Source organism: Macrobrachium rosenbergii, chromosome 41 (assembly GCF_040412425.1).
Source record: "Macrobrachium rosenbergii isolate ZJJX-2024 chromosome 41, ASM4041242v1, whole genome shotgun sequence".
In the NCBI taxonomy this organism is placed as follows: domain Eukaryota; kingdom Metazoa; phylum Arthropoda; class Malacostraca; order Decapoda; family Palaemonidae; genus Macrobrachium; species Macrobrachium rosenbergii.
In genome coordinates, this window is record NC_089781.1 from 90,158,034 (window position 1) to 90,170,250 (window position 12,217).

Below are 12,217 nucleotides of genomic sequence, written 5' to 3' on the forward strand. Positions count from 1 at the left end.
TGACTGGGTACAACAAACATTCCCAACTCTCTCTAGCTCTCTCTCTCTAAATATTTTTTATTAACAGCCATATAAAGGTGACAGCTCGCTTTCTAGTACTCTACTGGAATATAAAATCAATATCTAGTAACGTAATAATGATGTAAACGCCTCTGACAATCAAAAGCAAGCCGGTTAATAACAATTACAATGAAGAATAACGCAAAAGAAGGGTAGAGTGATGTAGGCTCACTTTCACTTATGACTTTGAGGACGATGCTGCATCCTCATCGCCCCCACCTCTTTTCTAGCCATCCCTTCCACCTACGCTATCTCTTCCCATCTGGCCCGAGATGCGCAACACTCTCCGCGAAAAACGAGTAACGAGATAGGTTTCGGCAAGTTTCGGCGTACCTTGGCACCGTCTCACACGCAGTATTGACGTTAGTGCGCGCGCGCGCGTTCCACCACGGCGTAACAAGTGGCCAGCGAGTGAATGGCGGCTGTTGGGCAGTTTCGCGTCACTGGACCATGAGCGGGGCACCAAACGTCCTGCCAACAAGCTGCCTTAGCTAACCAGTTTGGTGTCGGTGATGAGAGAAGAAGGTCGTGTGCTCGCGCGAGCAGCAGCCTCCTGATGAGCTGCGTCTCTCTCGATTTAAATGTCATGTGATTAACTTGAAATATATCTGCTCGCATTTGGTGATAATGGATGCATTTAACTTAAAATATATCTACTGTCAAATTGTGTCTGTGGAGGCATTATGTTGTGAAATATTACATGCTGTCATTCAATAAAATTACTTAGTTGTTGAAGTTCTTACGGATATACCTATAACCGAAGTGAGTTTGATAGAGTTATTACCGAAAGAAACTTCACTTTGGACGAACTTGACAGTAGGTTCAAGCAGCAGTCGGAATATAGGCTGGGGTAAGTAATTATTTAAAACTTTTTCAATGTCGTAACGTTTGTGGTTTTAAAATTTAAAAATTCATTTTCGTTTCCAGTTTATTTTTGTGTGTTTTTATTATTATTATTATTATTATTATTATTATTATTATTATTATTATTATTATTATTATTTATTATTATTATTTTTCTGTCGTAGACTGTATGGAATGATAATCTTTTCAAAATAATGAATTTTGGTTACGAGTTCGGTTTGTTACAAAATTAATAATGTGAAAATACCGTAACATTATAATAGGATTACTTTATGAATCTTATGAGTAATATGAAATTGCCATAACATTAGAATAGGCCATTACTTTTTATGAATTTTAGAGTAATTTGCACTGACTTAAGTAATTGATAACGGAGACATTCAAAAGCTGGTAATGCATGCAATCCTCTCTCAGACGAATCCGTTTCATATAGCCTCGAAATTCGATTGTTCTAATTACACGCGCGGTTGACAGAACGTTTGTTGGTCAGGGAAGATCGATCATCGAAACCTTAAGAGTTATATGAACAGTTGTAATGGCAGCTGTTTATGTATTTTCATAAAGTAGGGGATTTGTTGAGAGATACCAGTTCTAGTTCAGGTGAATTCGGATGCCGACTCAGTTTATTTTTCTGCCCAGAGACCAAGTCTATGTGCGGAACAAATGTTTTCGAATTCCTTTTTTCGGGGCTGGGGAAGATAGACCCATACGTCTAATTCACGTTCATCCATCCGTTGCGAGTTTCACAGGTGTTGAGTGGTGTTGCTTGCTATTTTTACTGATTTATTCATATTAGTTTGCAAACATATTTATCATACATTGCCCATTCTTACCTAAAGCTCATTAGCATATATCCATTATACGATAATGGCTTGGCCAGAACGTTTTGTAGCTCATTGTTGGTTCCCAGTGGTTGAGCATTTTTATTTTTTTTTGGAGGGGATACCTTTGGGCCAGTATTTTATTTTAGAAAGATATTATCCTAGTAATTGTAAATTATTGTTACATAGAATTTGGTGACTTAGGTTTTAGTCAGTATTGTATATAGTCTTACAGGAGTCAGAAAAATTAAAAGGTACTTGGAAAGACTTATGTTATGGAAAAATAAGTTTGAATTGGACCTATTCGCTTGCCTTTTGGAACCAACATTTGTGGAAAACTTCATTTTTACGCTGATATTTCAGAGGTTACTTTACAACGCGTATCCCTTTCTCGTTTGAATTATTAAATTCTGTAGATATTACTTACTAGCAGTATATATATATATATATACACACATGAATATATATATATATATATATATATATATATATATATATATACGTATGTGTGTGTGTAATATACATGCGTGTGTATGGATGTGTTTGTTTATGTAAAGGAATTTTGAAGAAAGCTTCATATGGTGTACTAAAAAAAAAGTACGTCAGTACATTTGTTCCCCTGTTTTAACAACAAAAATTGGCACTATATATTTGTAAATATAAAGGAGGCACCAAAATTAGACGCAAACCTTATGCATGTGCCACCATTTATATCCACATATTCCATTATCCGTCATGAGCGATATAAATAAATTTATAATTGTAGAAATGAGTGATTGTTGATATAGGCCTAGTCTGGTGACAAATATGCGAATATCAATATTTCCAACTGAATATTAAATTGAATAATCACATAAATACCTAATTATCATTCTTCGTTGTCCGCGGATAGGTAGTTCAAGTTTTTTTTTAGTCCCCACAGCTGTTAAAGCTTATCTAGCTTCCTAATTGGAATACCTTTCAGGTCCAACCCGTCCCGTTCGTCTCTTTGACCTTGGTCCAAAGTCAAGGTTAGATATATAAAAAAGTTTTTAAACTTTTTAGTTTAATTTGTTTTATAATTCCCAGTAGTTACTGGTGATTTTGAGCTTTGGGTTTTGAAATGAAGCTTCCTTACTGGAAGTTGTTGATAGTGTATTAACTATACCTAATTAAATATGCTCGTTTTGTGTTGTCATCTTCATTATTGTTGTTATTCAAATGTACATTCTGACGATAGTAAATTTTAAGACTTGTTCATTGATGCAGTGTTCAAGGACTTGCGCATTGGTACGCTTTATAAGGGTTCTGTATGGTTCGGTAATTTGTATATGGTTCTGTATAAGGGTTCGGTAATTTGTATAAGGGTTCTGTAATCTATATAAGGGTCCTGTACTCTGTATAAGGGTCCTGTACTCCGTATAAGGGTTTTGTACTCTGTATAAGGGTTCTATAATCTATATAAGGGTCCTGTACAAGGATCCCGTACTCCGTATAAGGGTTCTGTAATCTGCATAAGGGTCCTGTACTCTGTATAAGGGTCTTGTACTCTGTATAAGGGTCTTGTACTCTGTATAAGGGTTCTGTAATCTGTATAAAGGTGCTTATCCCTCCACCAGCTCTCCATTTGGCTGACTTAATGTAAATTAATCGACCTGAGTATATATATGTTGACTGAGCTGCCAGTCGTTTTAGAATTTCTTTGCCGTGTATTTAACGATACACATCTCATCTGGGCCTGATTTTCTTTTTTTACACAAAGGGGTTAATCACCGTGCTTTGATTTTGTTGCATTCCATGTAAGTTTTTTCATATTTTGAGTAGTAGTAACAGTGAGTATTTTTATCATTGATTATATCTTCATGGTATATTTTACCAGTTAAATATATATATGCATATAGATATATATATTATATATATGTACATGTATATATACATGTATATATATGTATATATTTAGCCAGTAATTATGTGAAATCATGAGGTTAAAGAAATGAAGAACAAAGATCAGTGTAAACTTCGACGGCACCATTTTTTTTAAATGGTTATTTGTATAAGGAAAATTTCATCAAAGTTGTTTCAGTGGCTGTAATTTTGTGTTGTTTTTCCTCTGCTAATGGCAGAAGTTCACTGATGAACCTTTATTTATAGCTGAGGAACCTTAAAGTTTGTATTATTTACACTACATAAATTGTGAATCTTGTTGTAGCCTTATTAAGATAAAAAGAGCTTTTTTGTACTTGAATGCTTTAAAATATGGTAGTCACTCCCGCTTAAGTTTACAGTCCAACAGAAGATTTTTTATGTTTTCGTCATAAACACTAATGACTGTTTAGGGTATAGGAGTTCGCTGGTCGCGGCTAGGCGAAGGACCGTCTGTCAAGGAGCTGGTATGGCTCAGAACAAGAGCTTTTGTTACTTGGCAAATGTTGTCTGGTTGTGTTTTGGTTCATTTGCATACAGAATACAAGACACAGATTATCCAGATACACGCCAACTGCGTTTGCCTTGTGTCCGGCATCAAAGCCTGAAAGCTAGCGCCTGTGTAGTGAGTAGATGGTTTTTCTCGTTGCGCTGAAATGTTGTACGAAAGAAGCATAGTCTCATCATGTGAGGCTGGTGACTGTGTTCTAGATGTGTCTTGTGCATTATTAGTTTATGAAGGTTGAAGCATGACCGGGTTTCCAATTCGTATTGCAGATGGCCCTTGGTTGCTTTTTAGGTATCCTGTCATTGAAAGTTATTAGCAAACTCAACTGACATTGGCCATGAAGTTTATGTCGTTCCAATAAGTTGGCCTAGCTGTGTGCCTCCGTTGAAGCCTTAAGTTTAACGGCCAACTCTGATACGCAGCATTGTAACTTTGGTTGAAACCAAAAGCAGGAATTTCATAGCCTAAGCATCATTGGTTTCAGGTCCAATCCGCTGTTTTAGTATACCATAACATTTTTCAAAGGAATAGAGCTGGTTATTTATTGAAAGTGCTTACGTTTCATTACAGGAAGTAGAATTTAATACAAAACACCGAGTGACCACATTTAGAGCTCTCGCTGTTAAATTTACTTATGATGGTTATATATTCACTATTCCTTCCTGTTTGTTTGTCTATCCACAGAATGGACCAAGATGTCAGCAGTAAACTTATTTGAGGTTTTTATGGAGGAATGGACTGTGGGCCAAGGTCCAAGGAAGAATTAATTAGATTTGGAAGTTGATAGGGCTGCGGATGAGGATCCAGTATATATATATATATATATATATATATATATATATATATATATATATATATATATATAATTGTGTGTTTTCTGTACAGTGATATATTGTAGCTCAGCTGAGCCCTACATCATTATTATGAACGATTGGTTGCTCGATCCATTCGTCATTCTGCTTTTGAAAGAATGATTCTTCTTACATTTTTCTATTCATTCACTCGTCCTTAAAGTGAGTTTTTTTTTTTTTATCTTATGACGTCGTTATCACCATCGTTAGCTCTTTCACAAGGATAAGTCACCGGACGTAGGCTATCTTTCATTCCTTTTCGTTGAGTTGTGTCATTCGACCATAAAGACTTATTTCGGAGATGTTTCACAATTAGTTCCACTTATTTTAAGCTCACAGGATTGGGGGAGGTTTGTTATAATTTGTCTGAAGGTTCATGATAGGCCTAGTGGACGCTTGGCTTAACTCCTCTTGAAGCTTGAGGCTATATCTGAAATCCCACCCCCCTTCCTCGTTAAGGGGTTAATGCCGTCAGTGCACCGGCCATGGTCTAAAGATACAGAGCTGCAGCCCTTTTCATTCCTTTTACTGTACCTCCGTTCATATTCTCTTTCTTCCATCTTACTTTCCAACGTCTCCTAACAATTTTTTAATAGTGCAACTGCGAGGTTTTACTCATGTTGTAGGTCCCGTTGCTAAGTAACCAATTGGTTCTTAGCCACGTAAAATAAGTCTAATCCTTCGGGCCAGCCCTAGGAGAGCTGTTAATCAGCTCAGTGGTCTGGTAAAACTAAGGTATACTTAACTTTTACACCTTTCAAACAGTTTAACTGTCAAATTTCAGCGCTGAATGAGCTCATAGGTCCAAGCGCTTGGCCTTTGGCCTAAATTCTATATTCCATTCTATTTTATCTTATATTTCTGATACCGTGTAGAACAATATATCTGATACCGTGTAGAACAGTACCATGTGTAAGGACTTAAATTCATTTCTTTTTAGACATTCTTTCTATCGTATATTTTTATCTTAGTTTCCTATGATTAATTGACAGAGCCAGCAACCTTACCAGTCTATTGACGACATATAAGATACAATAAATGTGAAACTTACTTTTGCTTTGATATGTTATCAGAAATACATTTTTTTTTTATTTCCGACTGGGATTGTTAGTTAACTCGTTTCCGATACAGTATTATTGTTATTTTTTTCTTTGTCTGCGTAAGAGTATTACAAAACTGCAGAATTGCTTGTCGATAAAGCAAACACTCATTTGCCTGGGACATTTTCAATATGAATTTATTGTGGAAATCTGTTACTTGAGCGTTTTTCTCTTGTGTGATATTTGTTGCTCTAAACTTTTTTGCCTTGTTTTTTGCTGGTTCAATTTGAGTTGTATTTTTCGTGACATGTTTTGGAAAATATAAGTTTGCTTATTATAGATTTTCATTTGTGTGTTTTACTAATAATTTGGAATGAGACCGCCAGCCCTTTGCCGCCTCCTGAACTAAGGATCAAGCACCTATAATTATAATTCATTGCTTAATTCCATATATACAATGGGCTTAACGGAACGTGCTCGTATCGTTCCTTCCACGTCCGAGATTCGAACCCGGGTCCTCTATCTAACAGAGAACAACAGACATCATTCACTTCCACAGCTCGCCTTTATATTGCCTTGCATAATTTTCAAAATCTCCTATGGCGTGCATGCACTCTTATGCCTGAATAGGCCTATTGGATGCTTTCCGTTCAAACACTCGTTTTGCAGAGTTCCTTTGGCTCTTAGCTATACCCACTTTTCATCCTTTTACTTTACCTCCATTGCCTTTTCCTTTCTTACATCTTGCTGTCCAACCACTCTAATTCCTTGTTTTCACTGTCTCAAGCACTGAGTGGCTGAAAGTGGCCCACTGCTGGGCTTTACAGCTAAATTTTCGTAAATCAGTTAACCAACACCTGTTTTACGACTCGTTGGCAACACTTTCTTGGTCTTCATATCATTCATCGTTTCACCTGTGTCAGCTTCTTTACCAAATTGTTGTTGTATCTCTACGTGTTTCAACGCCCAGTCTTCCTTCCTCCACAAACTAAACATACAGTTATTTATTTCATCAACTTCAACGTCACAGCCATCAAAGAGAATTGTTTTAACAATCCATTCAGGCATTCCATTGACTTTTTTTTTTCATCCAGGCGCTCAGCAGAGTTACTGAATCAGTGTTTGCTTCACACACACACACACACACATATATATATATTGTCACGAAGTGATCAAGTACATGGTTATTACACAAATATTAAATCCAAAAATTTATCTCACTTCAGCCAGACACCTGAAACATAATATTACGACTGAACACACTAAAGGTAACAGTGATCCTTTAAAACTTGCTTTTCAATTGAAAAATCAATCTAAGTTTATCAAGTTATGAGTGAGGTAATAACTGTTAAGCAATAAATGTATTAGAGGGGGAAAGGGCATCACTCCATCAAACAACTATGATTGTTTCCCTGGTCCTAATTCACTTCAATAAACACGAAGGAGAACAAAGCGTGTCTATCACTTACCTTGTGCATACACAAACAACTCTATTTACTGGTGGTCAAAAATGAAACACTGTGCTTTTAAAACTTTAAATACAAAAATTTATTTCCAAGTTCAAAAGTTATAAGCAGAGCCCACAATCTCAAAAAAATTTACTATGACTTGAAAACAATGTAAGATTGAATTAATTCTTAAACAAGATTAATTCACAAAACTTTGTATTTATCAATGATTTACGTTAACTAAGCAAAATTCAAACTATTAAGATTTACTCCAGATTTGAAAAAGAAATCTGAAAAATGAAATCAGCACAAGTATTCAATGAAATCTTGAGAAATGAAATCAACACAAGTAAAGTGCTAACTAAATCAATGTTAAATCACCAGCACAAAATCTTGGGTAACACTGAAATTACAAACTCAAGAACACATAAAATAAATGTAAAGATAAGAACATGTAAAAATGCACGAAAAGTTTATCAACAATAATTTCACTAAGGCAAAATTTATTTAAAGATTACATCCACCTTTTAAAAGATCACATTCCCCTTTTTACAAGATTAGCCTACATTCAACTTTTTACCAAAGTCATATTAAACTTTTAACCAAAATCATATTCAACTTTTTACCAAAATCATATTCAACTTTTTACCATGGTAAAAAGATAAGTAAATGCCACTTTACCGTATACTAATCTCTGCACACCATTACACAATTCCTTTTTCCTCACAAAAACACTTTTGTTAGGCCTGTTACAGTAATCTCTCTCTTATGTTAGATTCTACCAAGGGAGCATCAAATATTATTAACAGTACACAAAACTTATATGCCTGGGGAGAGTAACCATAATTTTACACACTTCTCATATAGCCTAAGAGGGGTTGAGAGAGAGAGAGAGAGAGAGAGAGAGAGAGAGAGAGAGAGAGAGCGAGCAATCTCTGCACACCATTACACAACTCCTTTTTCTTCACAAAAACACTTTTGTTAGGCCTGTTACAGTAATCTCTCTCTTATGTTAGATTCTACCAAGGGAGCATCAAATATTATTAACAGTACACAAAACTTATATGCTTGGGGAGAGTAACCATAATTTTACACACTTCTCATATAGCCTAAGAGAGAGAGAGAGAGAGAGAGAGAGAGAGAGAGAGAGAGAGAGAGAGAGAGAGAGACCACCCTATGTCTACCAAATCTCTATCTGAACTGAACTTTATTTTACCAATAGCTTTCATGATGTTAAACCAGGGTTGCCAGCTAGGTATTTGAAGAAAGTGGTCACCCTAGAAGAAACAGGAATAAACTGAGTTTCTCTGTCTACAATAGAATAAACATAATTTCTTTCTTTATGGAATAAAATATTTATTCTCTGGCTCAGAAAGCAACATAGGCCTGCCTCTTATCTGAATGACTGACAGCTTTCTGTTTTAAGCACTTGTGTAAACACACACGCAGGCCTCTGAACTGGCTATGGCTATCAAGCCTGCCATCCCTTCTCACTTTTAACTGATAATGTAAGTGGTTTCTAAGATCTCTCTGGCATAAAGGACATCCTGTCCACCTGAACACACACAGCTGTGTACACAAAAGCCTATAGGAAGACATACCTCATCTTATCACACAACCAACCAACCAACCCTTTGTAAGACCTGACTCTCCCATAAACATTATTAATGTTATTCCAGCCCATATATGACGATCACAAAAGAAAACATATACAAGCATTGTACAAAAACATACATACTACAGAACCACCTCGTTATACTTCACAACACATGAGAAATCTGAAAGAAAACACATTAAAAACACAGAAAACATTACTTTCACATATCATTAGAAATATATATATATATATATATATATATATATATATATATATATATATATATATATATATATATATATATATTATATATATTATATATATATATATATATATATATATATATATATATATATATATATATATATATATATATATATATATATATATATATATAAATATCACCATATGCTTTGGCCCTTGGAGAGTGGCTCTAGTTATCATTCTTCCAGTTTTCATCACGTATTTAGGGATGAAGTCACTAATCCCACACCTTTCTCTGTCTGGTTGTGACCCACCACAGTTTTATAGCTGCTATATGCTGATTCACTGGTTAGGTCAACAAAGATACATGGGGAGGGAACAGAATGTGCCCAAATCTTTTCGGCTAGGTTGGAGCCAAACCCAAAGCCATTTGTAGGAGAAACAAGATTTTTAACCATTTGGTTGGTTACAAGTATACAGAAGTATATGGTATGTACACATATTACACACACACATATATGTGTGTGTATGTATGTATACAAATGTAATCACGGCTACACCTCTTTTACCGTCACTAACGTTCAGTTATGCCTGCGCAATCGTCCTGTGCAGGCAAATCATCACCCCTAACGATACAGTCTTTTTCCTTAGTCCTCCGTAGCAGCCATGGCGTCAACACACGATGCTCTGGCTGTAATTGGCTGGCTGATAACATAAAAAATCTTATAAACGTCAAGTAAGACGTCCAGTGAAAGAGTGGTCGAAAAAACTAATTCATTACTCCCTTGTAAAAATGTTAAAAGTTTAAATTTGGCCCCATAGACTTTCATAATGTTAATGGAATATTTTATGAATGAAGGAAGAGTTTCATGGCAAGATAATTGTGTTAATTAAGTTAGTAATTGTTTTTCATTTTAAAGTTGACATACTTTATATATAGGCCTATTATTTTTGTTTCATTAAAATGCTTAATACTGGTTTGTTTTCATTTTAAGATTGACTTTCTTATGATGTGTTACAATGAGTGAAGATCCATAGTTTACTGCTGTTCCTTTGTTTCGTTTGTGTGTTTATTAGTCTAACTTCATTTCAAAACTGGCGTAGCCTACATGAGATGTGAGCAAAGAATAAACATGCATAGTCTAATATTGTTTTTTCATCAGAGTGTTGGATATTATTTTGTCTCACTTTAAAAATGAATTGCATGTTTGATGCATAATCATGAATAGGCGCATTATAGACCTATTCTTGTTTTACATTACTTCGCCATAATGAATATTTATTCTCATTTAAAAACTAACTTGCTTAGGCTATATGATTTGCCCAAGCAAAGTCTCACTTATATACAGTAGATTTCAATGAAATATATAAGACATTCAGGAATGATGCTACCAATTTCAGCCTTCAGTATACACAATTATTTTTCCTGTGGAAAAATGGCAAAATATAAATATATATTATTCTGACATCCGTATCAATTATTAGAAAAAAAGTAAATCCGATATATCATCAATTTAGGGATAAACACTTTTAAATTTAATTAGTAAAACTCAACTCTATGTTCTTGACAGGCACATACTATCTGTCCGGGGCAGAAAGCGAACAGCCAAAAAAGTTGCTTCTCCACATTAACGTTGAAGTGCGCATGCGCAGCCGTTTGGCCGGAGGCTTTATCGACTGATTGAGATGAGTTGTTTGCTCAGGCCGCCTGCGCAGGCAAGGAAAACTGTGCAGGTTGTTCACATTAACGTTCAGTTTTGCCTGCACAGGCCGACTGTGAAGGCATAACTGAACGTTAGTGGTGGCCTTCAAGAGAAAGTAGGTGGCGCCGTGTTGACCTTCTGGCTCTCATATGTATTTTGGAATGAGGTGGTTTACCCCATGCCCTTTTAACCATGGTTACAGCAATGCTCAAGTCAACTGAAGCTTAGAAGTCTTAAAAAGGGGGATGACAATCCACCCTTCCTCTTGATTCCATTATATTTCGTTCGAAGTAAGAACTCTCGCCATCTCGTCGGATGATTGCCATTTAAACAGATTTAATGGCTTAACACTCCCTTACCTGGTTTTACATAATATCCAAGTTTATAGGTACTTTTATTACACATTCTTGTAATTCACCTGCCATGGACAAATTAAACTTTTTTCTTTTTTTTTTTGCAGCAGTGCTGCCTAAGATCGTGTTAAAATGTGGGGCCATGAAACGAAGTAATATGTTGCCAAAGTTACTGAAACAAATACCAACAATAATTTCATTACGATATGTTAAATATTTTTAATGCTGCAAGCAAGTATACTTAGGGCCCACGAAGGAAGATATTTTCAGTAGTCAAATAATTCTTAGACCTATAATATATCTACGACAACGCTTGACCTATATATCGACAACGTATTACTGGTGTCAAGATGCCATGAGATGGGCGAAAGGAACTTGCTCGTATTACTAACCTTTACACTACTTGATATGTGTAGTCGGCTTATTATCATTGATACTACGTCATCATTCCCTATCATCATTCTCGGTTCTTTACGCTGCATTAAAATCTCTCGTCCTTCGACAGCACATAAATTACGCCAGTAAAATTAACTTTGGCAAAGTACCGCTTGTTCATATTTATTATTTCGTGATCAAGTACTAATGCGCTGTAGTAAAAGTACCGGTTTCCAGTTTACGGATGTAGCGGAAAGCAAACTCGCTCAAGGTCTCCTAACGGTAGTTACCATTTGTTTCCTTTCCGTTCTTACAGGTGAGTATAGGTTTTATTAAGTAAGTCTGAGTTGGGCAGGTGAATATTAGACTTAGTTATTTAAATGACGAATTAAATTTAATCCTTTCGGAGAAGAACTTGCCGAGGTCGCAGTCAAGCAATGTAATCCAACGTTACGAACGATGTTGTCCACGCCTCTGGCGGGATCAGTAAA

The 12,217-nt window shown here is 35.7% G+C and overlaps 1 protein-coding gene across 4 annotated transcripts in view; it reads left to right on the forward strand.

Moving 5' to 3' along the window:
* The first annotated feature begins 484 nt into the window (after positions 1-484).
* The window catches only part of LOC136826992 (prostaglandin E2 receptor EP2 subtype-like), a 534,455-nt gene continuing 522,722 nt past the window's right edge, over positions 485-12,217 (forward strand). For all 4 annotated transcript variants that reach the window (XM_067084640.1, XM_067084641.1, XM_067084643.1 and 1 more), the window contains exon 1: positions 485-910. The gene's annotated coding sequence lies outside the window, so the exon portion shown is untranslated. The remainder of the gene's footprint in view (positions 911-12,217) is intronic.